The sequence below is a fragment of the Microtus pennsylvanicus genome, chromosome 2 (genome assembly GCF_037038515.1).
Source record: "Microtus pennsylvanicus isolate mMicPen1 chromosome 2, mMicPen1.hap1, whole genome shotgun sequence".
Classification (NCBI taxonomy): Eukaryota; Metazoa; Chordata; class Mammalia; order Rodentia; family Cricetidae; genus Microtus; species Microtus pennsylvanicus.
Genome location: NC_134580.1, coordinates 26,389,148 through 26,414,299, shown reverse-complemented (window position 1 = coordinate 26,414,299; position 25,152 = coordinate 26,389,148). Strand labels below are relative to the sequence as shown.

At 48.7% G+C, this 25,152-nt stretch overlaps 1 protein-coding gene across 2 annotated transcripts in view; it reads left to right on the top strand.

Moving 5' to 3' along the window:
- The first annotated feature begins 14,853 nt into the window (after nucleotides 1-14,853).
- Vdr (vitamin D receptor) overlaps nucleotides 14,854-25,152 on the top strand; it is a 57,726-nt gene continuing 47,427 nt past the window's right edge. The window contains exon 1 of one of the 2 annotated variants that reach the window (XM_075960508.1): nucleotides 14,854-14,952. The gene's annotated coding sequence lies outside the window, so the exon portion shown is untranslated. The remainder of the gene's footprint in view (nucleotides 14,953-25,152) is intronic. The other variant, XM_075960507.1, reaches the window with a different exon arrangement.

Below are 25,152 nucleotides of genomic sequence, written 5' to 3'. Positions count from 1 at the left end.
ACTTTCCCAAATAGATCACCCGCACCCAAGCCTTTGACTCAGGTTCTGCTCCCAGGAGCACCTGGCTACAATCTTTTACCCTTTATTGAGCTGTTTGAGAAGTTGAAGAGTCAATTCTGTTTCTTTCTCCAGTCTGGACATAAGACCCTTCAGACTATTGTCTTAGTCGGCATTAATCAATTCCATTCCCTAGAATGCATCCATTTTTAGAATGTATTAGCATCAAGTTTATTCTAGTTTTCAACCATTTAATTTCTATAACATCTTCAATCAGATCCCGTCAAACCCCTAAAATAATGGTTTCTTCTTTCTTCCTACATCAGTTAATCTTGCTGTAGGCTTACCTATATTATTTTTTTTAAGATCCAATTTTTAAGTTTCTGTGTTACATAGCTTAAATTTTCTAAATTTGTGATCCATTACTCCCACCCCCAACATACACACTTTTTATACAGGACACTCATCATTAATTTTGAAATTTAGAAATATGTTAATGCAACTGTTTCAGCTGTAGCCCCTGGACTGCAGAGCTGGTGCGAGAAACCATTTCCTAGCTCGGCCGTCACCGTCTACAAGACTGGAGCCAACTGCTTTAAATTCAGCCTGCCTCTCTGTCAGGGCTCCCATTGCTGTGATAAAACACCGTGACCATAGCAACTTGGGGAGGAAAGGGTTTATTTCCATCTTCCACATCCCAAACACTGTCTTTGTGAAAGGAACTTGGGGCAGGAACCTGGAGACAGGAGTTGATGCAGAGACCATGGAGGAGCACTCTTTACTGACTTGCTCCTCATGACTTGCTAAGCCTGCTTTCTTATAGGTCCCAGGACCACAGCCCAGGGATGGCCCTATCAACAATGGGCTGGCCCCTCCCCCGTCCACCATCAGTCAAGAAAATCACTACAGGCTTACCCACAGGCCCATCTGTGGGGCTATCTTTTCAGTTGAGGTTCCCTCTTCAAAACAAGCCCAACTTGTGCCAAGCTGTTATAAAAGTAGCCTGCACACCATTTGTACTGGCTTCACGGGTTATGACAAGAGTACAATACACAAAATCCATAAAATAGTGCCCACCACATAGCACGTGTCAAGCAACTGTTGGTCTTATATGTTTTCATGCGAGTCCTATGTTAGCTGCATTCACAAATTTCAAGGTATGATAATGCACGTATCGATTTAAATATTTTCTCTTTTGCATCATGGTTTATTTTTCAAAAACATGTCTTAGAACGTTACACTGTACAGCATTTCTCTTGTACTCTTTTTGCACAGAATCGCTTAGTGTGGTGTTCGGGCTGTTTCCACCTTTGGTGTTGCCTGATGTGGTCATGGCTGTTTCCATCCTCCCTCTTTCCTGGGCCTGGGGGGAGGATTGTATTGTAAAGAGGCCAGAAGTTGGTCATGGTCATGTGACTTGTTTTGACCAGTAAGTATAGCAAACTTTTAAAATATAGCTTACGGGACTGGAGAGATGGCCCAGCAGTTAAGAGCAGTTGTTGCGCTTGCAGAGGGCCCAGCTTCAGCTCCTGGCCCTCACATGGCAACTTACAAACTGTCTGTCATTCCAATTCCAGGGGATCTGATGACTTCTTCTGACCTCCCCAGGGCACCAGACACACATGCATTGCACGTGTATACTTGTAGGCAGAGTACACACATAAAATAAAAATAAATAAGGAAGAATAAAATAGTATTTGATCCTTGCCCCCAAACAGTCAAAATACAAATCCCGACAATCCAGAACCTTGGGCTGCACAGACAATGATGGTCTGCAGGGGGTATCTGCAAACATGGGAACAAAATATAAACAAAAGAAGAAACTTTGGATGGGTCAAATGATCCAAGGCAGTTTAGAGTTTTTTGTTGTTACTCTTAGGTGTTTGGGGTTTTTGAGATTAATTTTTAGTTATATGATGTATGGTGAAGGGATTGGGCATGCGCACATGTATGCAGGTGCCACAGAGGCCAGAGGTGTCAGACCGCCTGAAGCCAGAGTTACCAGTGGTTGTGAGCCACCAGACACAAGTGCTGAGGACCAAATTCAAGTCAATCCATTCTCCTAAACGCTGAGTCACCTCTCCTGTTTGCTTGTTGCTGTTGTTGTGCGCGTGCCTCTTGTAACTCCTTATGGAGCTAAGGTTGACTTTGAACTTGGGGTGGGGGTGGGGTGGGTATACGGATATGTGAGTCGTGTGCCTTAGCCAATGCCAGAGGAGAACACCAAGTGTTCTGTCTTATTCCTGTCCCTCACTAAACCTGGAGCTAGGCTCGCAGCTGGTAAGTCCTGGTCATCCTCCTGCCTCTACTTTCCACAGCACTAAGGGCTATGGACGCTGCCAGGGGAGGAGATGTCAATCAGGTCCCGTGCCTGCACAGCAAGCACTTTGACTCACTAAGCCGTCCTCTCAGCCTTGACCTTGACCCTCCTGTCTTCGTCTCCCAAGGGCTGCTGCAAGCGCGCCCCACTATTCCCAGTTTAATTAGTCATTGCGTGTTCCCAGAGCAACCTATCCTATCCTGCTTGGTCTTGTTTCTTCTTAGTTGGATTGTGGTCAGAAAATGCAATTAGAATGAAAGCGATCCCTTAAATCTTAGGACTACATTTATGCCCTAACATGGCCAATTTTCACAAACATCCTACCAGTGCTAAAAAAAAAATACCTCGTCTCTTAACTCCTAGATGGAACATTCTGTACTTGTGGCTTAACTTGTTTGTCAACTGTCTTCTTTAACTTCGCTTATTTTAAAATTTATTTTATTTTGTTTTATTTACATGACAGAGTTGAGAGTACGTATGCACAGAGACCAGAAGGAGGTGTGGGACCTTGGATCTGGAGTTACGGTGGGTGTGAACTGCCCAATGTCAGTCCTGGGCCTGAATTACCATCCTCATGATTGAGCAGAAGCATTCTTAGCCACTGAGGCCTCTCTGTGGCCTCCTTTCTTATTCTTCTGCCCCCTCAATCTCCCTGGCACTGAGTGACACACTTCTCAGTGGCCGTGAATGTCTCGTCTGAAAAGACAAAAACACATCCTTTTGTTGTCCTGTATCTGTGGCCCTGTCAGAATGTACACACGTGTGGAATCATTTGAGATCTCTGCATAGATATGAGACTCTTCATACACATCTAGAATTTTAACTCAATCTTCATCCTTCATTCGAGTGTTTGTTGGATGACCAGTCACTGTGGTCATTGGCGTATGACCTTATTAAGTGCTTTCTCCTGCCTTTGTCCCGGTATACCGAGTTAGGGGCCCTTTCTCCCACAGTTTTCAGACTCCTCTGTGCCTCGTGGTTTTCCGAGCCGTGAACTTTAAAAGGCAGCTCTCCTCCTGACATTCACTGAGCTCCTCCTTTCCCTGGTTCTGGAGCCACCTTAGCCATTGTCTCTTTTAATATCACCCCTCATTTCTAGAACCCCGGTCCTGACTGAGCACAATTCAGTTTCCGCGTTCTCTCCTCATCTTTTAACGTCTCACGCTGCCATGTCTGTGTCGTTCTGTTTTGTATTCCAGGTCATTTTTGGGACTATAACTTCCAGTCTGCTCCTGCAGTTATATCCAAACTGCTACTTAATTTACCCCCAAAATTTTAAGATTCAACACACTATTTTTTTTCTCTTTCTAGAAATTTATCTTGGTTCTTTCCCAAGTTTTCTTATTTATACTTTATTTCTACCTGATTCTTTATTTCTTTTTTATTTGTTTAAACCAATTAAACTTACTTTGTTCTATGTCAGTTGTAACACTGGAAGCTCCTGAAGCTCATTTTACTGTGATTTGTGTCCTTGGGTTTTGTGTCTTTGACAGTGAATGATAACATCCTGGAATTCACCAGTGGCCAGTATTTGCGAGTTGGCATCAGACTGAGATTCTTCAGAGGCTGGTTCTGTTGGGTCATGCCAGTAGCAACACAGGATCACTGTGTTTATATTCATTTCATTTTTTTGAAAACAGGGTTTCTCTGTGCCTCCCTGGCTTTCCTGAAACTCACTCAGTAAACCAGGCTAGCCTTGAACTCAGAGATCTGCCTGCCTCTACCTCGCAAGTGCTGCAATAAAAGGTGTTTGCCACCAGTCCTTTCATTAATTCTTTTGGGGGGGCACTAATAAGTAATGAGTTATACCTCTAGCCCTTTTAACTTATTTATTTAATCTATTTTGAAGTAGGCTCCTGCTAAGTTATCTGGGTTGCCCTTGATCCTCTCACCTTCCTGCCTCAGCCTCCTGAATACCTGGGAGCACAGGCTCACTTTATTTTGAACTCCACAGATGTCTTCCTTTAGTGCCCTTCTGTGATTTTTTTTTTGGTCTCCACAGGAATTAGAAGTGAATCTCAAAGGGGAAAGTAAAGAAACCAAAGAACCCCTGTGCTTTCTAAAGATAATCAAATTAATTCTTTCATCTGTGCTGGGTACCGAGACTCGATGGTAACCAGTGTGTTTCTGTCACCTTTCCCCTGATTCCTTGGATCTTAGACTTTGGAGTGATCTGGTACGACCTGCAGCCGCCCCAGGGCACTCTGGCCCAATAGTCAGGCTCCTTTTGAGCTCTGGGACCACAGGCTCGCTTCATTTTGAGCTCCACAGACATCTGTTTTTAGTGTCAGCTTGGTGACACTAGGGTTTTAGAAGATTGTTGTTTCTCAATCAGGACAACCATCTAGGATGCCCATTTCTGCTATGAGAAATGAACCTTTTCATCCTTGGCACGTGCAATTGTTTGTGGCTGCTTCCTCCAAGATGCTCTGTCCTTTAAGGGAAGGTACTGTTTGGAAGAAAGAAACACAGCAATAAATCCTTAATTGCTGGGGATCAAATGTCAAGCAATCATCCAATGAAGTAAGATAACAAATGATGACAGGGGAGACTGTTACTAAGCACAAAGCAAGGATTGTATCTCTGGCCTGAAGAGTTCTGAAAAGGAGATAAACTCGCTGTAAACACCGAAGGAGCCTGACTATTGGGCCAGAGTGGCTGGGGCAGCTGCAGGACTTACCGGATCACTCCAAAGTCTAAGATCCAAGGAATCAGGGGAAAGGTGACAGAAACACACTGGGTTCCATTGAGTCTCAGCACCCAGCACAGACGAAAGTGTTAATTCAATCATCTTTAGAAAGCACAGGGGTCCTTTGCTTTCTTCCCCCTTTGAGTTTCACTTCTAATTCCTGTGGAGACCGAGAAAAATCACACGAAGGATTCGGCTGTTGGGGTTCATTGTTCTTGGTCGAGTGTCCTATTCAGAACCTCCATGTCAGCTCTTTTAAAAGGTTTACTTATTTTATTTTATGTGAATGGGTGTTTTGCCTGCGTGTATGGAAATGTACCACAAGAAGGGGTCATGGAGGTAGGCAGAGGATTCCAGATCCCTGAAACTGGGTGAAACTAGACTTACAGGCAGTTAAGAACTGCCGTGTGGGTACTGGGAGCCAAACTCACGTCCTCTGCAAGAACAGCCAACGTTCTTAATCCCTGAGCCACCCCTCCCACCCCTCCATCCCAGCTCTCCCGGAGACCCACATGCTCTATTCTTCTAGAAACCTGAGCAGCTTGTATAAATGTGCTCTGTCACCCCTCTCCACCTGTGGTTTAGAGCCCTCTGCAGGAAAAGGCAGGAGAATATGGTGACCGGGATGTTATTTTCCTACTCAGGTAGGTCTGAGTCCTAGACTCACTGACTATTGGCTCTGACGGTGCCTGAGCTACCACTTGACTGATGAGGAGCAGTGCATGAGGTAAACCCAGAGTGGAGGGAGAGCAGGTCAGCAAACGGGACGGAGAAGAGGGTGGGAAAAGAGTTTATGTGTCAGGAGCCCATGGAGGATTGCAAACCCCCCATCGCCGAATTCTTTCCTAACATAGTAGCTACCACTCAGAGGCCAGACAAGATGGACACCCCGTCTTTTGAGATCAGCAACCCCAATGAAGTGACATTCACCCTCTGGGATGTAGGTGGCCAAGCTAAAAGTGGAATGGCTCCTCCTCAGCTCTGATGGTCCTCAGGAGGCCACCACACCGTCTCCTGGGATCCTATCTGTCGCCTCTGGTTCGGTCCCATCAGGCCCTTTGGTTCTAGACTGTCGGCACTGCTCCAGGCCCTAGAGCACACAAGCATGGGGTGCTTTGCCCAAAAACAACTCCTGGTCCCAGTGTAGATTACTGTCAGTTACCTTCCGGTTGCATTTATCGGAAGGATCTCAGGTCTTCATACCGTGGCTGGGCACAGAATCACTCTGAGCATCAAGTCCCCACCTGCAAAAGGAGAGCAATGAAGAACACTGTGGAGATGGTCTCTCACGAACACCATGGGAACTCGGCTTCAGATGAGCTTTCTATTGAGCTGTATAGCATGCACAGAGGAAAGACCACAGATCTCAAGTGAAGAATGAGGTGAGTTCCCATATAGGCAACGCATGCAAATAATTGGTACCCAGGCCAATAAATAGCCAGGACCTATACCATAGAAGCCCCCTAATAGCTTGTCCTGGTCATGACCTCCCACCTCCTTCCTGGCGTATCTCCTGTTCTAGCTTTGACCCAGTGGGGCACACCCAGGCTTCCAGATGAACCTACACGGCAGTTTGACGAACCACACAAGGCGCAGAGGCCTAACCTGCTGAGATCTCTTTTCTGGGATTAAAGGTCCAAACAGATGCTTCTAGAGTACTTTGGGAATTTGTTAGGCATCCTTCCAAATATCTTAAGTCCCTGAGGGCTATGATATGGGATGGAGAGGCCTGCCGTGTCTATAGCATCATGGATGTCAGCATCCTGCCTTCCATTAAGATCCACATGGCCTGGGCCCATGCAGCACATCACTAGGGACTCCTTTTGAACTTGGTGGGCCCGTTAGTTTGCTGCTTATTGTTGTTTAGAGAGTCAATATATCTTCTTGTGGGGCTGGGAAATCAAAGCTTAACAGTCTGCACTATGATACGTCCAGGCTTTGACAAACTAGCCCTGGTCTCTCCCACTGCGTGAAGAGGGCCATTCTTGGGGATAAGGTAGTCTAAGGCTCGATGCTAACTGCTAGAGCCTGGCAGCCTGAGAACATGCCTCATAAAGCCCCGGTGGGCACTCGTAAACCACTTACACAAAGCAAGCCCAGCAGTCATTCATGGGTCAGAAAAGTTTTCTCCAATTCCATCTTCATCTTCTGATTAGCCTCCCCTTCATCTGTGAGAAGCAGACTGCAAAATGCCATTTACTTCTTGAGACCAAGAGACGAATTCCTCCAAAGTGCCGAATCTTTCTAGACAGTTGGCATAAAGCAAAAGCAACTACGACTTACGTGATTTACTCAATGATCCTAAATGTTCTTGCTCCCGCACTGGTACAAGCAGCTCTTATTTCTGAGCTTGTTATTCCTGCAGCAACATCAGGCAGCCAAAGTGTGCTGGATCAGTGTGCACTCCTCCAAAGACGCACACGGGCAGCACCCAGGGCAGTTCTCTCCAGCTGGTTCTCTGGGCTCGTTCCCCATGTGTCACAGGGTAGAAGCAACCTGTTGGAGGTGATCAGTAAAGGATTCTTCCGATCATTGTCCACCCCCCCACCCCTGCAAACCATCCATATGGGGTCTGCTAGATCACAGCTGACTGCCTCAAGCCAAAGATCTCTAAGGTAGCCTAACTTTAGAGCATATTAGGTAAAAGGTAAAAATAAACTAGAACCCTGTGTCTGATAACATGATGCCTTGTTAACCAGTACTTACTATAGCCTTGGCTTTGAGATTGGGGGCAGGGTTGATGATACAGCTACAGATTTTTTTTAATTATGTAAGATCAAGCACTCCGATTTCTTCTCCAGATTATGTTTCCTTTCTTTCCTCCCTCCCTTTATTTTTAATCTAGGAGATAAGAAAGATCAAAGGGCTGGCAAGATGCCTCAGGAGGAAATAGTCTTGCCCCACAAAATGGTAACCAGTGTTTGATCCCCAGAGCCTATGTATGTGTGGTAGAAGAAAGAACCCATTCTGAAAATTATCCCATGACCTCTACATATAAGCTGTGGCCTGCAGTCCCACTCCCACCACAGACACAGTCGTAATAAGGAAAATTAAGTTAAAAAAATAATTCAAGCACTTGGGAAGCAGAGGCAGGCAGATCTCTGTGAGTTTGAGGCCAGCTTCATATACATAGCGAGTTCCATGACAGCCAGGACTACATGAAGAATGCCTGTCTCAAAATAATACAACAATAATAATGATAATTATTATTACTTGTTGTTATTGTTGTTCAAGAAAGCACATAATCCTTGGGAGTTTAAGGCGGAGGATCTTGAGTCTGAGGCCAGTCTGGCCTACATAGTTTCAGACCAGCTTTGATTCTGTCTAAAAACAAAGGTTAAGGAAATATATAGCTGTATCTCCAGAGACCATCACGATTTTAAGCAGTTCTGCTAATGACTGCAGTTAGCCACTAGGTTAATGTTCCACGTGCCCACCTGCAGCCCCCTGCAGTCAACAGCCCAGGGACTGGGATTTAGTCGCATTCTGTTGATGGCAATCAGATGCTCAGAAAGACTTGGCAATTGCCCCAAGTCGCTCAGCCAATGAGAGAGGTGTCACCCACACCTGTGCCCCTTAACTCTCCCTTCACTCTCAGTCCTTAGGACCTTATAGGAGTGTGTCGCAGAGAACCCTCGGCATTGTAGACACCACAGCTCTAAATTCCTGTATTTTCCAAAGGTAAGACCATTTCAGACTTGCCTGAAAATGGCCCAAATTAAGACTCTAGCAAGATCATCCTACATGTAGAGACTTAACTTCGAGAGAGAGAGAGAGAGAGAGAGAGAGAGAGAGAGAGAGAGAGAGAGACTGTCCAAACAGGAAGAGAATTGAAGGCTGTGCATCTAAGTCCCTTTCTTAAAACCAGGGTCGTCGCCAATGCTCCCAACAGCAGCAGGAAGAGGAGGAACAGAGAGGTGCAGAAACAAACAAACAAATAAACAAACAAAAAAACCAAAAGATGAACAGCAGGCTCATCCTGTGAGTTCCCGCTTGGTTGCTGACGAAGAACAAGCTTTGACAGCGCATCATCTACCATGACTGACGACCGCACATCTCACAGGAGGCTTCTGGGTCTCGATGCTGTTCCTTCTTCTCAAAAGCTATTGCCTCTAAAATAGATGTTCCGTGTGGTCCTCTGGGCACAGGGAGGCATTATTTTGTCTACTTATTTGAACTGTTTTTGAGTTTTGCCTGCTGGTTTGTTTAAGATGGGGTTCGTGTAGCTGGCCCAAAACTCTCTAGGTAGCTGAATATGGCCTTGAACTCCCAATGCTTCTGCTTCCACACTCTGAGTTCCTGGAAATACAGGTTTGTACCACCAAGCCTGGCTTTAATTTTTGTTTTTAAATCACCAGTAAAAATGAGGTTTTAATATGTTGATTACATTAGAGGGACATCAATACCATCTTCTGACCTCTTCTCCGCAAGAGCCAAGTATTAGACCTGTTCTGTGAAATATCTGAGCGCAAAGAACAGATACTAGGGCAGTCAGGACAAAAGGCTCAAGGCGTACCAATTCGAAGTAATAGCTGAGAAGTATACCATTCGAACTGAGAGCTGGTATTTGTTAGATGAGGATGAGTCTACCCAGAGTTATGGCTATTGGTAATAGTTTCCCACCAAGCAGCTGAGGTGCCATATTTAGCATATCGAAGTGGACCTGGTGGCTAGCTTCTCCCTGCATCCCCAGTCCTTCCCCGTTATAGGGCCCTCCTGGCTGATATACCCACCCCTACCCCCAATTCTCCAGCCCAGGGGCTGGGCTGCCCTTCCCCCAGCTGTCCTTCCCTATATGATCCAACCATTTTGGTTACCTGGCTCTTCGTCTACTCTCCTTTTGGACCTCCTGGCTGATGCATCTGGTTCCTCTCTCCCTTCCCCTTCCCCTTCCCCTCACATGGCTCAGAGTTGTGTTCACTCTGGGGTCTCCCAGATGTCTCTCTGGTTATACACTCTCATTCACCTACAATAAACTTTCTTCCTCTACCACACCTAGGAACAAGCATTTCCTTCCTTCCTTCCTTCCTTCCTTCCTTCCTTCCTTCCTTTTTTTCTTCCTTCCTTTCTGTCTTTTTTTAAAATTCATCTGCTTCTGAAACCTAGGACCAGTTATGCCCTTTCCTTTTTATTTCTGTTTTTCACTCAGGCACGACAGTTTCTCTTCTGCCAGTAGGTTTTCACAACTAAAGCATCTCGAGATCACTTCTCAGTTGTAGGACATTTCAACAGCGCACAGCATGAGACACCACGGCCATCCTGTTTATTGGAAGTCCGGTTGGAAGGGGAGGTAGGCAGCAGAAACACAAGCGTGAACCACACTGACGTCTTTGACGACCGAGAACAATAAAGTGAATGCTACAGACTGGGGGCAGCCAGGATTTGTGGTGTGCTTGTCCCAGGCTAAAGGCCAAAGGAGAAAGAGAAGAACTGTCAACTGCTGCATCTTTCTGGAGTCGGGGGCCCCAGGGGAGAGATGTTTAACGCATTCCTGGGCTGCTGACGGCATGTCCTTCCTGTTCTGGAGAAACGCGAGGCGTGCCCAGGACCTGGGTTCTGGGGCTTTTGCTCACTGGAATGAAGGAAGAGATGGTTGCCTAACCACCTTCCCTGGAGACTCTCCTCCTCAAAAGGGGGGATTTGAAAGCAGCCAGCTATCCCTACTGACTTTCCCAGCAGCATATGACAGTAACTCCACTGTCACCTGCTTCCAAGTGGCTCAATCCTAAACCACACAGCCTCCCCAACTCTAGGCTCTTCCACAAGACTCTCTTCCTTAGAGGAACAAACTACAAATTCCCAAGTGGATTGTAAGTGAAAGTCTCATCGTCTCCTGCAAGACTATTCATGATCCATGCAAAACCCTCAGACAGGACAGGATGAGAGAGGCGTCTGAGCCTCTGCTTTGCTCCAATGGTAGTAATGGCTGGATATGGGGGTTGGAGAGCAGTCATCACTGTCTGCTGCATTTTTGGACAGGAGCCTAGTAAATACCTGCGAGTTGGGAGAGCTCTGGGCTGCCTCTGCTTGGAGTTGTAGATGGAAGTCTACATCTCTCCATCTGGCCCCCCAGGCTCTTCATCACCATGCCAGCTGACACTGTGTGCGGGCCAGTGCATGGCGATTTGGGCTTGACGATGTGGGAGCAGATGAGAAACAAGTACCCCAAACCCCGAGGATGGAGACATGAGCTGGGCTGCTGGGAATAGAGAAGTGGAGCCAGGAAGATTTCTAGTAGACACCTGGGAGTGCCCAACTCTTTCTAGACCAGGCTAAGTCTTCAGCTCTCACTCATGGCTCCCCAAAGCTGTCCTGTGTTGGGCAAGTCAAGATGCTGGGGCTGCCTGTGGCTGGCAGACCCAAAACTAGAAAAGGCAGGAGAGTTATAAGATAACACCTGACTTAAGGTCACAGAAGCTGGGATAGGGAGGAGGAAGAGGAGGAGGAGGAGGAAGAGAAGGAGGAGGAAGAGAAGGAGGAGGAGGAGGAGGAGAGGGAGAGAGAGAGAGAGAGAGAGAGAGAGAGAGAGAGAGAGAGAGAGAGAGAGCGCTATTATTTCAGGGCATCTCTTGTTTCACGAGAACTTATGCAAGTATTCTTGGTCGTGGTGAATAGTCATTTTTGCTGGACAGCAGGCAAGATCTCGGAAACCATTGTCCTGGAAGGCCTCTTTCAATTGATTTGTTTTCATCGCTTGCAGCTTCCTCTACCTGAACACAAACAAGAGTAGTCCCAGGTCCTTTTTGTCCTAAAAGATGGATGGATTAACCTTCCAGAACTTAATTTCTTAAAAGCATTTACAAGAGGAACCAAGTGAGAAGATGCTCTGGTCTCTTGGGCCTCCATGACCCACCATGGCTCTTGGGGCTCAGGCATTTTTCTTCAGGCATCTGTTGAGTGAGAGGTTTGCTGCCAGTCTTTCTATGCCAGTAACAATACAGAAAAGACTGAGGGCAGGCCACATTTGCCCAAGCCTCCCACAGGCACCCAGGGCCTGGGAGAGATGCCTAGAGACCAGGCTTGGCCTTATGGAATGCATCCGGGCCCTGGAATCCTTGGCGGAATATGCACTTGGCAGGAATCTTTTGTTAGTGTACAAATGGCTGCGTAACAGCTTTAAGGTAGCATCTTGTGGGGGGGGGGGGCAGGGGGAATGCACAGATATTCCCTGGGAAAACTGATCAGAGAAAAACTATGAGCAGAGGCAGTCTGACCAAGTGACCAATACCACCCTTCAGGGGGACAGCAGAGAATTCAAGAAATGCTTGAATTTCTTGAAAAGAGAAAAGAAAAGGGAAATCCACACCTTATGCATGCAGAGTTTCTGGTATGTAGCTCTTGCATCAGCCTAGAGAAGTTCTGTTTTTCAAGACAGGGTTTCTCTATGCAGCCGTGACTTACTCTGCAAGACCAGGCTGGCCTTGAACGCACAGAAATCCACCTTCCTCTTCCTCCTGAGTGCTGGGATTAAAGGTGTGCTCCGTCACCTAGCTAGTCTAGCTGAGTTTAAAGCTATTCGCTCTGAAGTAGAGTTACCAAACACTGCTTCCTGGCCTCAAGGTTTCTGGAAAAGGGAGTATAAGAAAGTCACCTCTATTCGAGGACCTACCCAGGGAGATGTGGAGTCGGGAGAGAAGAGGTTCTAGAAGAACAAGAGGAGAAAGGAATCTTGCTTTTGTCACTGTTATAAAATGACTGTTCTGGAAATAAAGCTGGGGTGGAAAAAATCCTTGTCCAATATAAACTTAAAATGTCTTGTTATAAGTTAACAAGCCATAGGATAGAGTAGTGCACACTGTGGTGGATCATTGTTGCCTGGAGATGGTGGCAGAGGTTTGATGAGATGACCAGAGAAATGAGGGAGGGAACAGAGTCTGGAGGGCCAGATGGGAGGTGGTGGTCCAGGAATTGGGGGAGGATGAGGAGGACATACATAGGGGTGTGATGATGGGGTCAATCACAGTGTGTTAAACACAGCGATGACATCTATAACTGGGCAAATTGGCCAAATCTAGAACCTCTGAGTTCTTCGTGGCTGGTTTTTCTAGACTGTGATCCAATGGGTGAAAAGGAAATGGGGGCATGGAATTTTTTTTGTGGGGCAGCATGAACAATGGGCTTGTTCAGAGAGAAGACTAGGTAGGTGTTCAAGTGACTGCCATTCCCCAACTATAAGATGTCAACAAGTTTTGTTAGTCTGTCTTAAAAGGTTGATTTCTAGATCGAATAAAACATTCCAGGAAATTTTTGTTTTTATTTGAGACAGGGTTTCTCTGTGTAACAGCTCTGGCAGTCCCGGAGTTCACTCTGTAGACCAGGCTCTGCCTCCTGAGTGCTGGGATTAAAGGTTTGCGCCGCCACCATCCGGCTCCAGAGAATTCTTTTTATACAATATGTCACATGCGTTAACTTCCAGCTTCACTGTTGTGAGAAAAGACACAGGTGATCACTTATGGAGTATGTAGGCTTTCATCTTCCTAACCTCTTCCAGAGGCTCATGGGACTTCAGAATGCCCTAAGGTGTTGGGTGTTGAGATTTCCTCTTAGGTTTTTTTTTTTCTCATGACAGTCAGCTTTTCCATAATGTTCTGGAAAGTGATTCATTTAGAATAGAAAACCCCTCCACCTGACTAATAGGGCTTTCAAAAGACCGCTTCCATTCATTTATTTGACATAGATTGTCCATCCCCGAACTCAAACAACGGGTATCTCCCATTTTCTAGAATGTAAAAGCCTATCCAGAACGTTCCCATGATAGACCCTTCACGGCTTGTCCTCAGAGTTCCACTTTCGGGAAGCTCTCTGTTTAGCCCCTGTCGGTTTCTTAGGGTCAGCCGGCAGGAAGAAAGGGACTGAATTTCTCCCGCTCTAACGCACTATTTGGGCTCTCGTCCTTCATTGATCTTCTGTCTGGGTCTTTATGGGCAAATCACTAGTTCTCATCCTCCCTGAGCCTTGGCTCCTGACCTCCCTGTCCCTTCCCGAACTTCCTCAACGGGTATTTGTATTCTAGAACACTCTTAGGTTTATTGATTCAAACATCCTCCCATTCAAAGGAGGAAGCCCTATCGACCCCATCGTCTTCCAGCATCTGGTGCAGTGTGGAACATGTGTTATGGTAGAGAGTAATTTTTATTCACATTTTTCTAGAGTGAGTTCTCAGTAGCCATCCACAGTTTCAGTTCTTGGGGTGAACTTTGTGCCTGTTTTATTCCTTCACATCAGAGTCTCGCTGGCAAGGGAGGGTCTGGGGGTGCAGAGACTACAGAAGCTAAGGCAAAGCCAGCTGGAATGAGAACGAAATTAGCCAGGAACGTGCTCCTTAGCGGTGGTTAAGTGGAACACGAGGTAGGAGAGAGGACGCGATTTCAGCCTCCACTCCGGTCCCCCTGTGCTTATCCTAACTGGTGGAGTCCGGCTGAGCACAGTCCGGCTGCAGCAGAAACTTGCCGGCGATTTCCCAGCGGGCCACCGAGAACGGCTCCCCGCAGCGCGCCGCGGGCGTCGGGGTCCCGGGTCAACTCAGGTGCGGGTGACGCACCTGGCGGAGGCGTCTGCAGCCGACTGGGTAGAACCACAGAGGCGGCAGGGGTGGCGACACGGATCACCGCAGGCAGAAATGTGGATCTGCACACACGAGATCATGGAAGACTGCCCCACGGAGGTCAGAAGCTTGCGCCTCGCTGTGGCCTCAGGTCGTGGACCCTTTCATAAGGTAGGGTCACCTAGGCGACAGTGCAGTGGTTGATTCCAAGTCAAGAAGGTTTAAAACAGGAGAGGACTGGATCTGGCGGGCGTGGCTAAGGCAAGGCCCGGGGCGGGGCCTTATGGGGCGGTCCCTTATAGGGGCGGGGCCAGGTGCTGAGCCGTCTCTACTTGTCAAAAGGCGGCTGCCGAACCCCAAACGCCCGGGAGCGACAAGCAGCGTGTCCACCCGCCGGACCAGGTGAGGATCGGAGAGCATTGGGAAGTGGGTCCTGGGTAAGGGATAAACTCGGGGGCGGGCGTCTGGGATCCAGAGGTCTGAGTGCTCGGGCGTAAGCACTAGAGTCAAAGTCTCGGGAGCAAAGTTGGTGTCTGAGATCCGGACTGTGGTGCCATGAGGTTGGGACTCTGAGAGGGCACCCAGGTCTGAGAAAGCTGAAATTCATGCGAGCCTGGCGAGGAGGCAGCCACCTCCGCGATGCTCGGGCGGCTCAGCGCAGGAGTCCTTCGCTAAGACGGTTCTCTGCACTGGACAACAAGCGTTTGTTTCCTTCCTCGGACCGACGCTTTGGCGCGGAGTGGAGGAGTAAGAAAGGGAGTGATTGACTGTCAATGGAGCTAAGGTCTCTGGGGGTGGAGTGTGTGTAGCCTGTTTATTCCCACGTAGAGCTCCTGTGTGATCACCTGTGAGAATGAAGTTAAATCTTTTAAATGGAGTTTTCCTTTCTTGACTTTCTAAAACCGCCGGTGCTTTGAGACGTAGTGGACTGGATTTCTTTTTCAGAAGAGCCTGTCCACAGATGTCCCGAGGAACTCAGGGACCGACGTGGAAATTGAGGGATGGGTTTTAAGAAATAGGTTCTCTTTGGAGAGTGAGGGACCTTGAATTCCGTGGTGAGTGAGATCCAGAGGGAACTGCCTGTGATCTCTGTGTCCCCAGTTTCCACTACCTCTGTCACCTACCTGAGGTTGTCTTCTTGTGCTGGGGGAGCCTTGGTTCTCTTATCCTAGGCCACACTCCTCTTCCTCCTGCTGCTCCTCCTCCTCTTCCTCCTCCTGCTCCTCCTTGTGGTGAGTGAGTCAGCCTCCTGTCTGGGCTCAGGAGCAGCAGAGGGGCCAGAGCCCAGGCAAGCAATTGGGCAGGCATTTTCTGAGCTTTCTAGAAGTTCCCTTGGACAGGGTTCAGCTCTGCCCTATTGCCCTGTGGAAGGCTGTCTTATTCCTGGACATCGGAGGTGTGGGAGTGTCAGCAGTGGTTGTTTGATGGCCATGGGATGATTATAGATGACCATGAAGAGACTTTGACTAGTCTCTGGAATAGGAGGCACATCCCAGTACTGTGGACTTACCGGCTACTGGTTCCTTTTCTACCATGTAAGCTACCCGTCTTGCCTAGTATGGCAGGCATACAGGAGACACCAGAAGGTTTTGCGAACAGAAAAGGCAAGGACTGCTTTCCCCAGGCTAGGGAGTAAGAATGGATTTCGGAGAGGCAGAGAGGGGTTGTCTGGACCCAGGATCCTCAACTCTGTGGGCTAAGGGTATTTTCCATTTGGGAAATGTCTCTATTCCTTTCCCAGCTGAAGACTGGAAAGAACTCTGTGGATCTCTCTGGAATAATTTTCGGTACCGGCAAGCAGCCAGAACAGGTAGTAAGAGTGAAAGTCTCTGCTGGCTTTGTTTTGGATACAAGAGACCCTTGGGAAGAAATAGGTGACCTGGGCCCACACAGTAACATCTTCTAGCTTGTTTGAGAAGAACCCAGGGGGGCCAACACTGTGACATTGCCTCAAACTGCAAAAAGTAGGAGTCCACATTCTGTGTTCTGGCAGAGTCTCATGGCTTTAGGTTTGGCTGTTCTTGAGCAGCCATGACTTGGTTCCTGACCAAGACAGAGGAAGGACTAGGAAAGGAGAGAAAGGAAGAGAGCCAGGCAGCCCAGCTGACCCCTCATGCTTCTCCAGATACAATCATAAGACTGGATATTCTGGAGGCCCTGAATGTACCTGTGCTTTGGGATGCTCCACTTACCTGTCTCTGACCTGATCTCTCTGATGGACAGAGTCACTTAGGAAGCCCACAAAGACCTCTGCCTTCAGCATGGATTGCAGGTATCCAAAGCCTGGGTCCCCAATAGAGGAAGGCCTAGGGAGTGGTTCTTAAATTTCCTAATGTTGTGACCCTTTAATATAGTTTCTCATGTTGTGGTGCCCCCCAACCATGAAATCATTTCATTGCTAATGCATAACTATCATTGTGATGTTGTTATGACTTGTAGTACAAATATCTGATATGCAGAATATCTGATATGTGACCCCTGTGGGGGTCATGACCCATAGGTTGAGAACCGCTGGCCTAGGGTCTGGTGGGCTAGACCAAGAAGTTATCCAAGATAGGATAATTCTGTTGTTCAGTTTTCCAGCCCATATCCTAGGAATTGGCTAAGACCAGTCTCTGGGCTGCTGCTCTCTATCAGAATGGCAAGGCCAAGGTACCTGGGGTACCTTCTGATTTGTAGCTGGATAGTGGATTAGAGGGTTCAAGCTTCCGCTTGTCACTGCTGGGAGTCCATTCGGGATGCAGGTAGAGGGAATAAAAGACATGACCAGATTTGATTCAGAGCCTCGTGTGTGCCCCGGCGTGGTGCCAGGCTGCCAAGGGATGCCAGCAAGCAGATCCCAGCAAACCAGGCTTCAGCCTCCAAAAGAGCAGCCTGGTGCTATCTCCACTGCTGTCCTGTCCAAAGGCTCTGACGGGACTGAAGCCAGCCCAGCAGCTTCTCTAGACCCCCAGGACCTCACTTCTAGCTGCTTCTTTCTGATGTGTTCTTAACCTTCCTTAGTGACTGTATGATTTACTGTCCAAACTGGGATGCTCATGAGTTAAAGGGGGGTTTTGTGCATGGCCATGTAGAGACATAAACCCAAACCAGGGCGAGCTGAGCATCTCACCATCCAAACCAAGGAGAGATCACACAGAGTGATTCAGGGACAGGAGGGTGGGAGAGACTTAATGCTGAGGTGAGAGGGTGAGGCCACAGAATTCTCAGGCAACCCCTACACCCCTGCCTGCCCTCTGACCTAGTCAGCCAATTCCGGTCCCTTCCTCAAGGATAGAATTGCTCCTAGTCACACTGTCCTGAGATGCAGCCCACCACTGAAGTGACATTCTTTCATCTTTCACTTGTGGCCCGCCTTGCCTTTGGATTGTCCCATGCCACCCCACCCCAGACAGAGATGCGAAGACCTGTGAACTCTTCAGCTTCCCCAGGTGAACTGGGGGTGGGGTGGGGGTTGAAGTTAGTGAAACAAAGACGCTGCCTTGTGCTGCCTCTCTTCCCTTTCCTTTAGACTCTTCTCTGTCCTTCCAGTTTCCCAGACCTCTGGGGACTCTGATGTCCCACACAGAAGTCCTGCTCTGAAGTGAGTGCACAACCAGGAAGGCAACGGCAGTCAGACCTTGTCCATGTAGGTAAAGGACACAGGTCACTTGGAATCAAGATCTAGGGAAATGACAACCAAGATAGAAAGAAGAGCCCCGGAGAAGCTGCCGAGCAAGGCACGGAACTGATGCCCTTGGATGCTAGCATTTGTGTATCCTGTCTCTGACTGTTGGAGAAATGGTCCAGGGTGGGGACAGACGCTTCTTGCTCAACCTAAGCGACAGGCGTTGGCGGCAGTAACAGCATCCTGTGGTAGTGACATGTGGAAGAGAAACTGCCCTCTGTGCTTAGTCCTGGGCCTTGTGGTCCAAATGCTCCGGGCAGCCTCTCTGGAGATCCCCAGAGGCTGAGTGTCTGAGTGGTTAGGGCGAAAGCCACGGGGGAGCGGAGCCTCCGTGACTGTGGGATGACTGTCTACTCTGGCAAGCAGAAAGTCATCCTTTCTCATCACCGCAAATGTAAAGAGCGAGGAGGACCTCTTTGGAAATCCCACCTGCTCGTGTGTAGGGGGTGAGACCTCCCCCAGCCTGGCTGAGGGAGAACAGGGTGGCTGGTGGGCAAACGGCAGAGGCTCGAGGCAGGAGCAGAGGGAACTGGAGAGGCTGAGTGTGCGCCGTGCTTCTTCAAACCTGCCCTGCAGGTCTCGTGCCAAAGAATAGACTAAGCAATGTTCCCAGAAGCAGATGCCACACAAAGTCCTCATTCTGCACAGGGGAGAGTCCTGGTCCTTAGCAGGGTGTGGGCAGCTGTACCAGCGGGAAAGTGGAGTTTGGGCAGGACCTAGTACCAGTTCCTGGGAAGCTACCGCCTCTCACTGGCCTTCTGATGCCAAGCTGAAGCTTTGAGGTGTTCTGTGCGGTGTGACAATCCAGGCACTGTGGCGCTCTCCAGCCTTTGCTGGTGGCAGGTCTAGTGTGTGCCACCTGCTGGCGCCGGAGTCCTAACTCCAGGAGCAGTGTGGCTGGCTGAGCACTAGACACCGGATGCTATTCCGTGTTCTTAATAAACACAGCCTCCTGGCCCCGCCACTCTACCTTGTTAAGAAGGAGCAACTCCTGTGCCCACTCTGTAATGGGGGAAACTGAGGCTTGGTGAGGTTGCAACATGTGAAGGAGAGTCAGGACTGATACTCGAGTCTGTAGGATGCTGAAACCATGTTAGCAGCCCCCAGGATCTCTACACGTCTGTGTTCCCAGGGCAGTCACAGACACTTAGAGCTGTGGCTGGCGTGTTATAGGCCCGTAATACACGTTTGTGAGCTGTAGGGTTAGATTTACTAACTAGTTTGAACAAGCTGACCTGAGAGTAAATTCTCTTTGGCCAAAGGTTGCTCTGGGGATGGTGGTGTCTCAAAAGGCTCCTTTAAAACTTCTACGCCTCTGTTGTGGTCTGAGATGCACACTGTATTTCAGAGGCTTCAAAGAACCTGAGAAATGTAACATTGCGCAGAAGTTGCACAAAATCCAGCAAGACTTGGATGGCCTAGAAGGCAATGAAGTCAGAAATCTTGTTTCATTTTGAAACAAATCTCCGGGGCTTGCCAAGTGAGCAGGTTAGAAGCCACCGTCCCGCCAGCCATCCGAGTTCTTCTCCTTTAACTACCCCGACCCTGCCCCGACTGTCCCTTTTAGGCTCCTGACTCCAGCTCTCTTACCTGGAGAAATGGATCTCTCATCTGTTCTGATGGCCTCCAGTCAGGCCCTGTGCTGAACACCTAAACCCTTTCCTGTACATGCTTCCCCTGGGCAGTACATGCTACAATGTTCTCTAGTATGTGGCTAGAGGGTTTGAGGCTGGGCAAGCAGCTGAGAGGAGCAAGAGAAATAGAGTCAGGGTTTCTGGATTTGACACTTTCTAGTTAGAAACCTTAGGCGGATTCCTTAATCCTTCCAAATTCCTGTTTCCCTGTCTATAAATTGGGGGTGATGGTAGATGCATGATTGTTGAGATTAGCTGAGTCAAGCACCTGGCACAAAGTAGGCTCTTAAAGGCTCACAGTTATTTGGCGGGCATGAGCTAAGACAGCAGGAGTTTAACAGCAAAAAGAAAGATTAGCAAGCCATTTCCAAATTGATAGCACAGAAACCCAAGTGTTGAGAAAGTTTCTGTGGGAACTCAGAAATGGCCACCCTAGTGCTTGGCTGAACACAGATTTGGTAAACTGATTTCTCATCCTGTGTTAGACAAGGAGCCCGGGAGCATTGCTGGGTGTGATTCTGAGGGAGCGTTCTGTGTGATCCAGGTTCTTTAGCTGTTTTTCTGTTTTGTTTTTTAACTGAGAAATAATATAGCATACAAGAGTATATACCATGCTTACAGATGTTATGCAACAGTTAGGAGCTAATCACCCGTTAGGAGTAGAGCATTTACAGTAATTAATTAAGCTTTTTAGAGTATATGTGTGTCTGGCTGACAGAAAGACTCAGTGGGGAACGGTTCTTGTTGCCAGAACTGGCAAGATGTGTTCAGTCCTCAGAAGCCACATGGCAGAAGGGGAGAGTTGATTCCTGCAAGTTGTCCTCCGACACCCGCGTCCATACTGTGGTGCCCGCACATGTGAACACACACATGCGCACATCATAAATGAATAAATGTAAAAAATCTTACTGTGTGCACATGTGTGTGGGTGTTCATCTCTCTCTGTCTCTCTCTCTCTCTTTGTGCGCACGTGCACACAGGCAGGCATGCAGGTCAAAAGACGACAACCTCAGGTGTCAACTTGTGGAACATGGCCACCTCTTACTGGCTGGAGTGCATCAATAAGGCTAGAGTGGCAGACAGTGAGTCTTGGGATTTGCCTGTCCGCAAATTTGCCTCCCAGTTTGGGATTACAAACTCCCTGCCACTCAGAGATCAAACTGAAGCCCTCATGCGTTGGGGGCAAACACTTTACCCACTGTGCCTTCTCTCCAGACCCTTGGCCTTGCCCTGCTTCCCGGCCCCCCTCTCACTCCCCAGCGCAAGGGAAATTTGGGTTTATCATTCCTTGTTTTCTTTCTAAGTGCTCATCTCAGTGTGTTTCTGAAGCAGTGTGCAATGCAGGGTTGCATGGCACCGAGGTTTGCCTGCATCACTGGCTGCCACATGTCCCTTCGCTGGGGCTCTGTTTCTGAGGCTCCTCCACACGGACGCACAGTAGCTAATGGCATGATCGAGTATTGCATTGTATGTCCTCCCTCTTGTGGTCAGTCACCTGGGTTGTTTCCAGTTTGGGGCTCCTATCAAACGATAGCATGCTTGCTTCCTAGCTCATCATTGCTGATACACATAGAATTCCATGTTTGGCATTGATAATTTTTTTTTAAAGTCCAATATTCTCTCTTTGGCTGTGCATGGAAGTTCCGTTCTTTCTCATGTTTTTTAACTTAATACTGACTTCATCTCTACAACGATAGAGTCATGCTAGACATGCTTCTGCAGCCCTTTTTAGCTACCGTGGTGTTGTCAGGGCCCAAAGACCTGGTTTCTGGCCCATGGGTGTGCTAGTCTGAGGCACTGTGGACAGGAGGACCCTGGTATTGTGACCTCTGTGCCCGACCTCTGGGTGTGGCTGTCTTTTTATCTTTCTAGCTTCCTACCAGCAGTGAACGAGGGACCCAAGTCTACAAGCTTGCCAAAATTTCACAACCCTTCACCTCTCCCCCGAGCATATATGCTTAGATGCTCAATTAACACCTACTGGGTTGCATTTTTGTCAAATGGTTCGGGAGAGATACACATTTTCCTTGGACGTACATTTTTCAAAAAGGATTGGAATATGTGAGCCATGAGCATTAGTTCATCACAGCTGGGCTGTGATGAGATTCTTACAGGGCTTCTAGGATCCTTCTAGGACACTTGGTCAATTGTTCAGTCTGACCTTGTCTCTTTAGCTTTCTGACTTGTCTTGTCTGGGAAGCAGGGAGCAGCTGCGGGCTTGAGATGGGATACAGAGAGGAGCCCGCCTGGGGATGCCAGGAAAAGGGTTTGCTATCTGCTCAGCACCCTGGTAGCCACATAAACACTCAGCTGCCCACCCACCCGACTAAAGAATGTGGCTGGCTGGGCAGTTGCATGGGCCACCCTAGCCGTCAACGCTATAATTACCCCAGCCAGTCTGTGCCTGTCAGCTCCAAGGGCAGGCAAGTACCTCTGCCTCAAGCCTCACTCACCTTGGCTGCCAGGTCCAAGCAGGGCTTAATAGCCAAGCCCTGCCTACCTTCTCCCCCATGCTGCCCACACTGCCAGCTCCCTCCAGTGTCTCTCCCTACAGCAACCTTTGACCCTTAGGAGGGTTACCATATTATATAATAGCTGAAAGTCATATTAACCAAAGGTTTTAAGACTTACCATGTTCCAGGCACTCTATTAAATGTTTCTTATATGTTTTCTCACTTAAGCCTCTCCCTGATTTATGAAGAGGAAACAGAGGTTCAAAGGGATTAAGAGGTTGGTTCTCCTGCTCAAAGTCATTAAGTTACCGGGAAAGAACCAGTACTCAGTTATGGTCTTTCCAGAATGGAGAGGAGCCCTCTTCACGTGGTGACTCTCTCCTCTTTAGTGGAGGTCGCCTTTCAGCTCAGTGCCCCCTCCCCTTCTTGTTCATGAGGGCTGGAAATGAAATGGCCAGTGAGGCCTGGCCAGGGGGAGCAGGGCAGCTCCAAGCTGGCCCGGAGGTGCTGGAAAACACCTTCAGGGCAGAGTTCTTTGTTCCAAATGGTTCTGAATTTCCGGCCTTGTGCCAGGGATGGGAAGTTACCTCTGCCCAGCCTATTTGGCAAGCACACGCACATCTTGGGTGCCATGATGTTAAGAAGTGGAGGAGGGGCTGCCTCAGGTAAAATTCCATCCTAGTGAACTCCATTTAAGATCCGATGCCTTTGTTACGATCCCATGTGCAGCCTGAGAAACTGGAGATGAAGGGAGAGCATTTAAATCAGGGATCTCCCAAGGAGGACCTAGGATTTTCTGACCCTGGGAGGAGAAACAGTCAAATCTGTAGCAGGACCCCTTTGAATACCAAATGCCTGAAGAGTTGAGGGCTGGCTTGGGGTGGAGATCTTGGACCCGACAGTGCCATGACTATGTGTTCAGTCGCTCACTGTCCCGGCTCCATCTGAGCCCTGAGAACAGAATCCCGCCATCAAAAAGTCCCAGCTCGACAACGGAGTCCAAATACATCACAGAGTCCTTCAGAAGTCTCTTATTAAATAGAAATTCCTTTGTATGTGGATAGATTGAGCAGGCTGAATTAAAAAGAAATGGTGAGGGGCAGTGTTTACAAGGTTAAATTATCTTTAAAAGCCAGACTGAAGTTTGGGTGAATTTTCCCCAGTGATCACATCATTCGGGCACAGTCACCAGCACCAAAACTGATTGAGCAGGTGGTGTGTGCCAGACATGGAACTCAGCGGTTGGCACGAATTGTCCCACAGGCTGAGGAGGTGTGTACTCTTATTTTTCTCCTTTCACAGATAAGGGAACAGAAGCTGAGAGAGTGTAGGCAATTATGAGCACAGCAAGGACAAGGAAAGAACCAGAGCCTGAGCCGGCCAGGTCAGCTGGCTCCAGAGCTCCCGTTCCAGCTGTGCAGGCTGGCTCCAGAGCTCCCGTTCCAGCTGTGCAGGCTGGCCCCAGAGCTCCCCTTCCAGCTGTACAGGCTGGCTCCAGAGCTCTCCTTCCAGCTGTGCAAGCTGGCCATAGAGCTCCCCTTCCAGCTGTGCAGGCTGGCTCCAGAGCTCCCCTTCCAGCTGTGCAGGCTGGCTCCAGAGCTCCCCTTCCAGCTGTGCAGGCTGGCTCCAGAGCTCCCCTTCCAGCTGTGCAGGCTGGCCCCAGAGCTCCCCTTCCAGCTGTGCAGGCTGGCCCCAGAGCTCCCCTTCCAGCTGTGTCTTCTGACCACAGGGCTCTTCTGTCACAGTGGTCTGGTGCAGGGGCCAAAGCCAGAGAGTACAGCTGGAGGGATGGAATGAGATGGACCAGAGGACATCAGGCTGATATAAAGATGGGGCTCACTTCAAGCCATGCTGTTGGTGCTACAGCCCAGTGTGGCCTCATGATCCAATTATGTTTTTATAGCAAGCAAGCTAGATATGCTAGACATGCATTCTGGGTGGTTTTTGTTTTTGTTTCTATGTGGTACAACCCCTCCCCCTCTCTCTTCCTGCCTCTCCTCTCTTTTTCTCTACAGTGCGTGTGAGGGATGGGTTTGTGTGTGTGAGGGATGGGACTGTGTGAGGGATGGGTTTGTGTGTGAGGGATGGGTTTGTGTGTGTGAGGGATGGGTTTGTGTGTGAGGGATGGGTTTGTGTGTGTGAGGGATGGGACTGTGTGAGGGATGGTTTTGTGTGTGTGAGGGATGGGTTTGTGTGTGAGGGATGGGTTTGTGTGTGAGGGATGGGTTTGTGTGTGAGGGATGGTTTTGTGTGTGTGAGGGATGGGTTTGTGTGTGAGGGATGGGTTTGTGTGTGAGGGATGGGTTTGTGTGTAAGGGATGGGTTTGTGTGTGAGGGATGAGTTTGTGTGTGTGAGGGATGGGACTGTGTATGAGGGATGGGTTTGTGTGTGAGGGATGGGTTTGTGTGTGAGGGATGAGTTTGTGTGTGTGAGGGATGGGACTGTGTATGAGGGATGGGTTTGTGTGTGAGGGATGGGTTTGTGTGTGAGGGATGGGTTTGTGTGTGAGGGATGAGTTTGTGTGTGTGAGGGATGGGACTGTGTATGAGGGATGGGTTTGTGTGTGAGGGATGGGTTTGTGTGTGAGGGATGAGTTTGTGTGTGTGAGGGATGGGACTGTGTATGAGGGATGGGTTTGTGTGTGAGGGATGGGTTTGTGTGTGAGGGATGGGTTTGTGTGTGAGGGATGAGTTTGTGTGTGTGAGGGATGGGTTTGTGTGTGTGAGGGATGGGTTTGTGTGTGTGAGGGATGGTTTTGTGTGTGTGAGGGATGGGTTTGTGTGTGAGGGATGGGTTTGTGTGTGAGGGATGAGTTTGTGTGTGTGAGGGATGGGTTTGTGTGTGTGA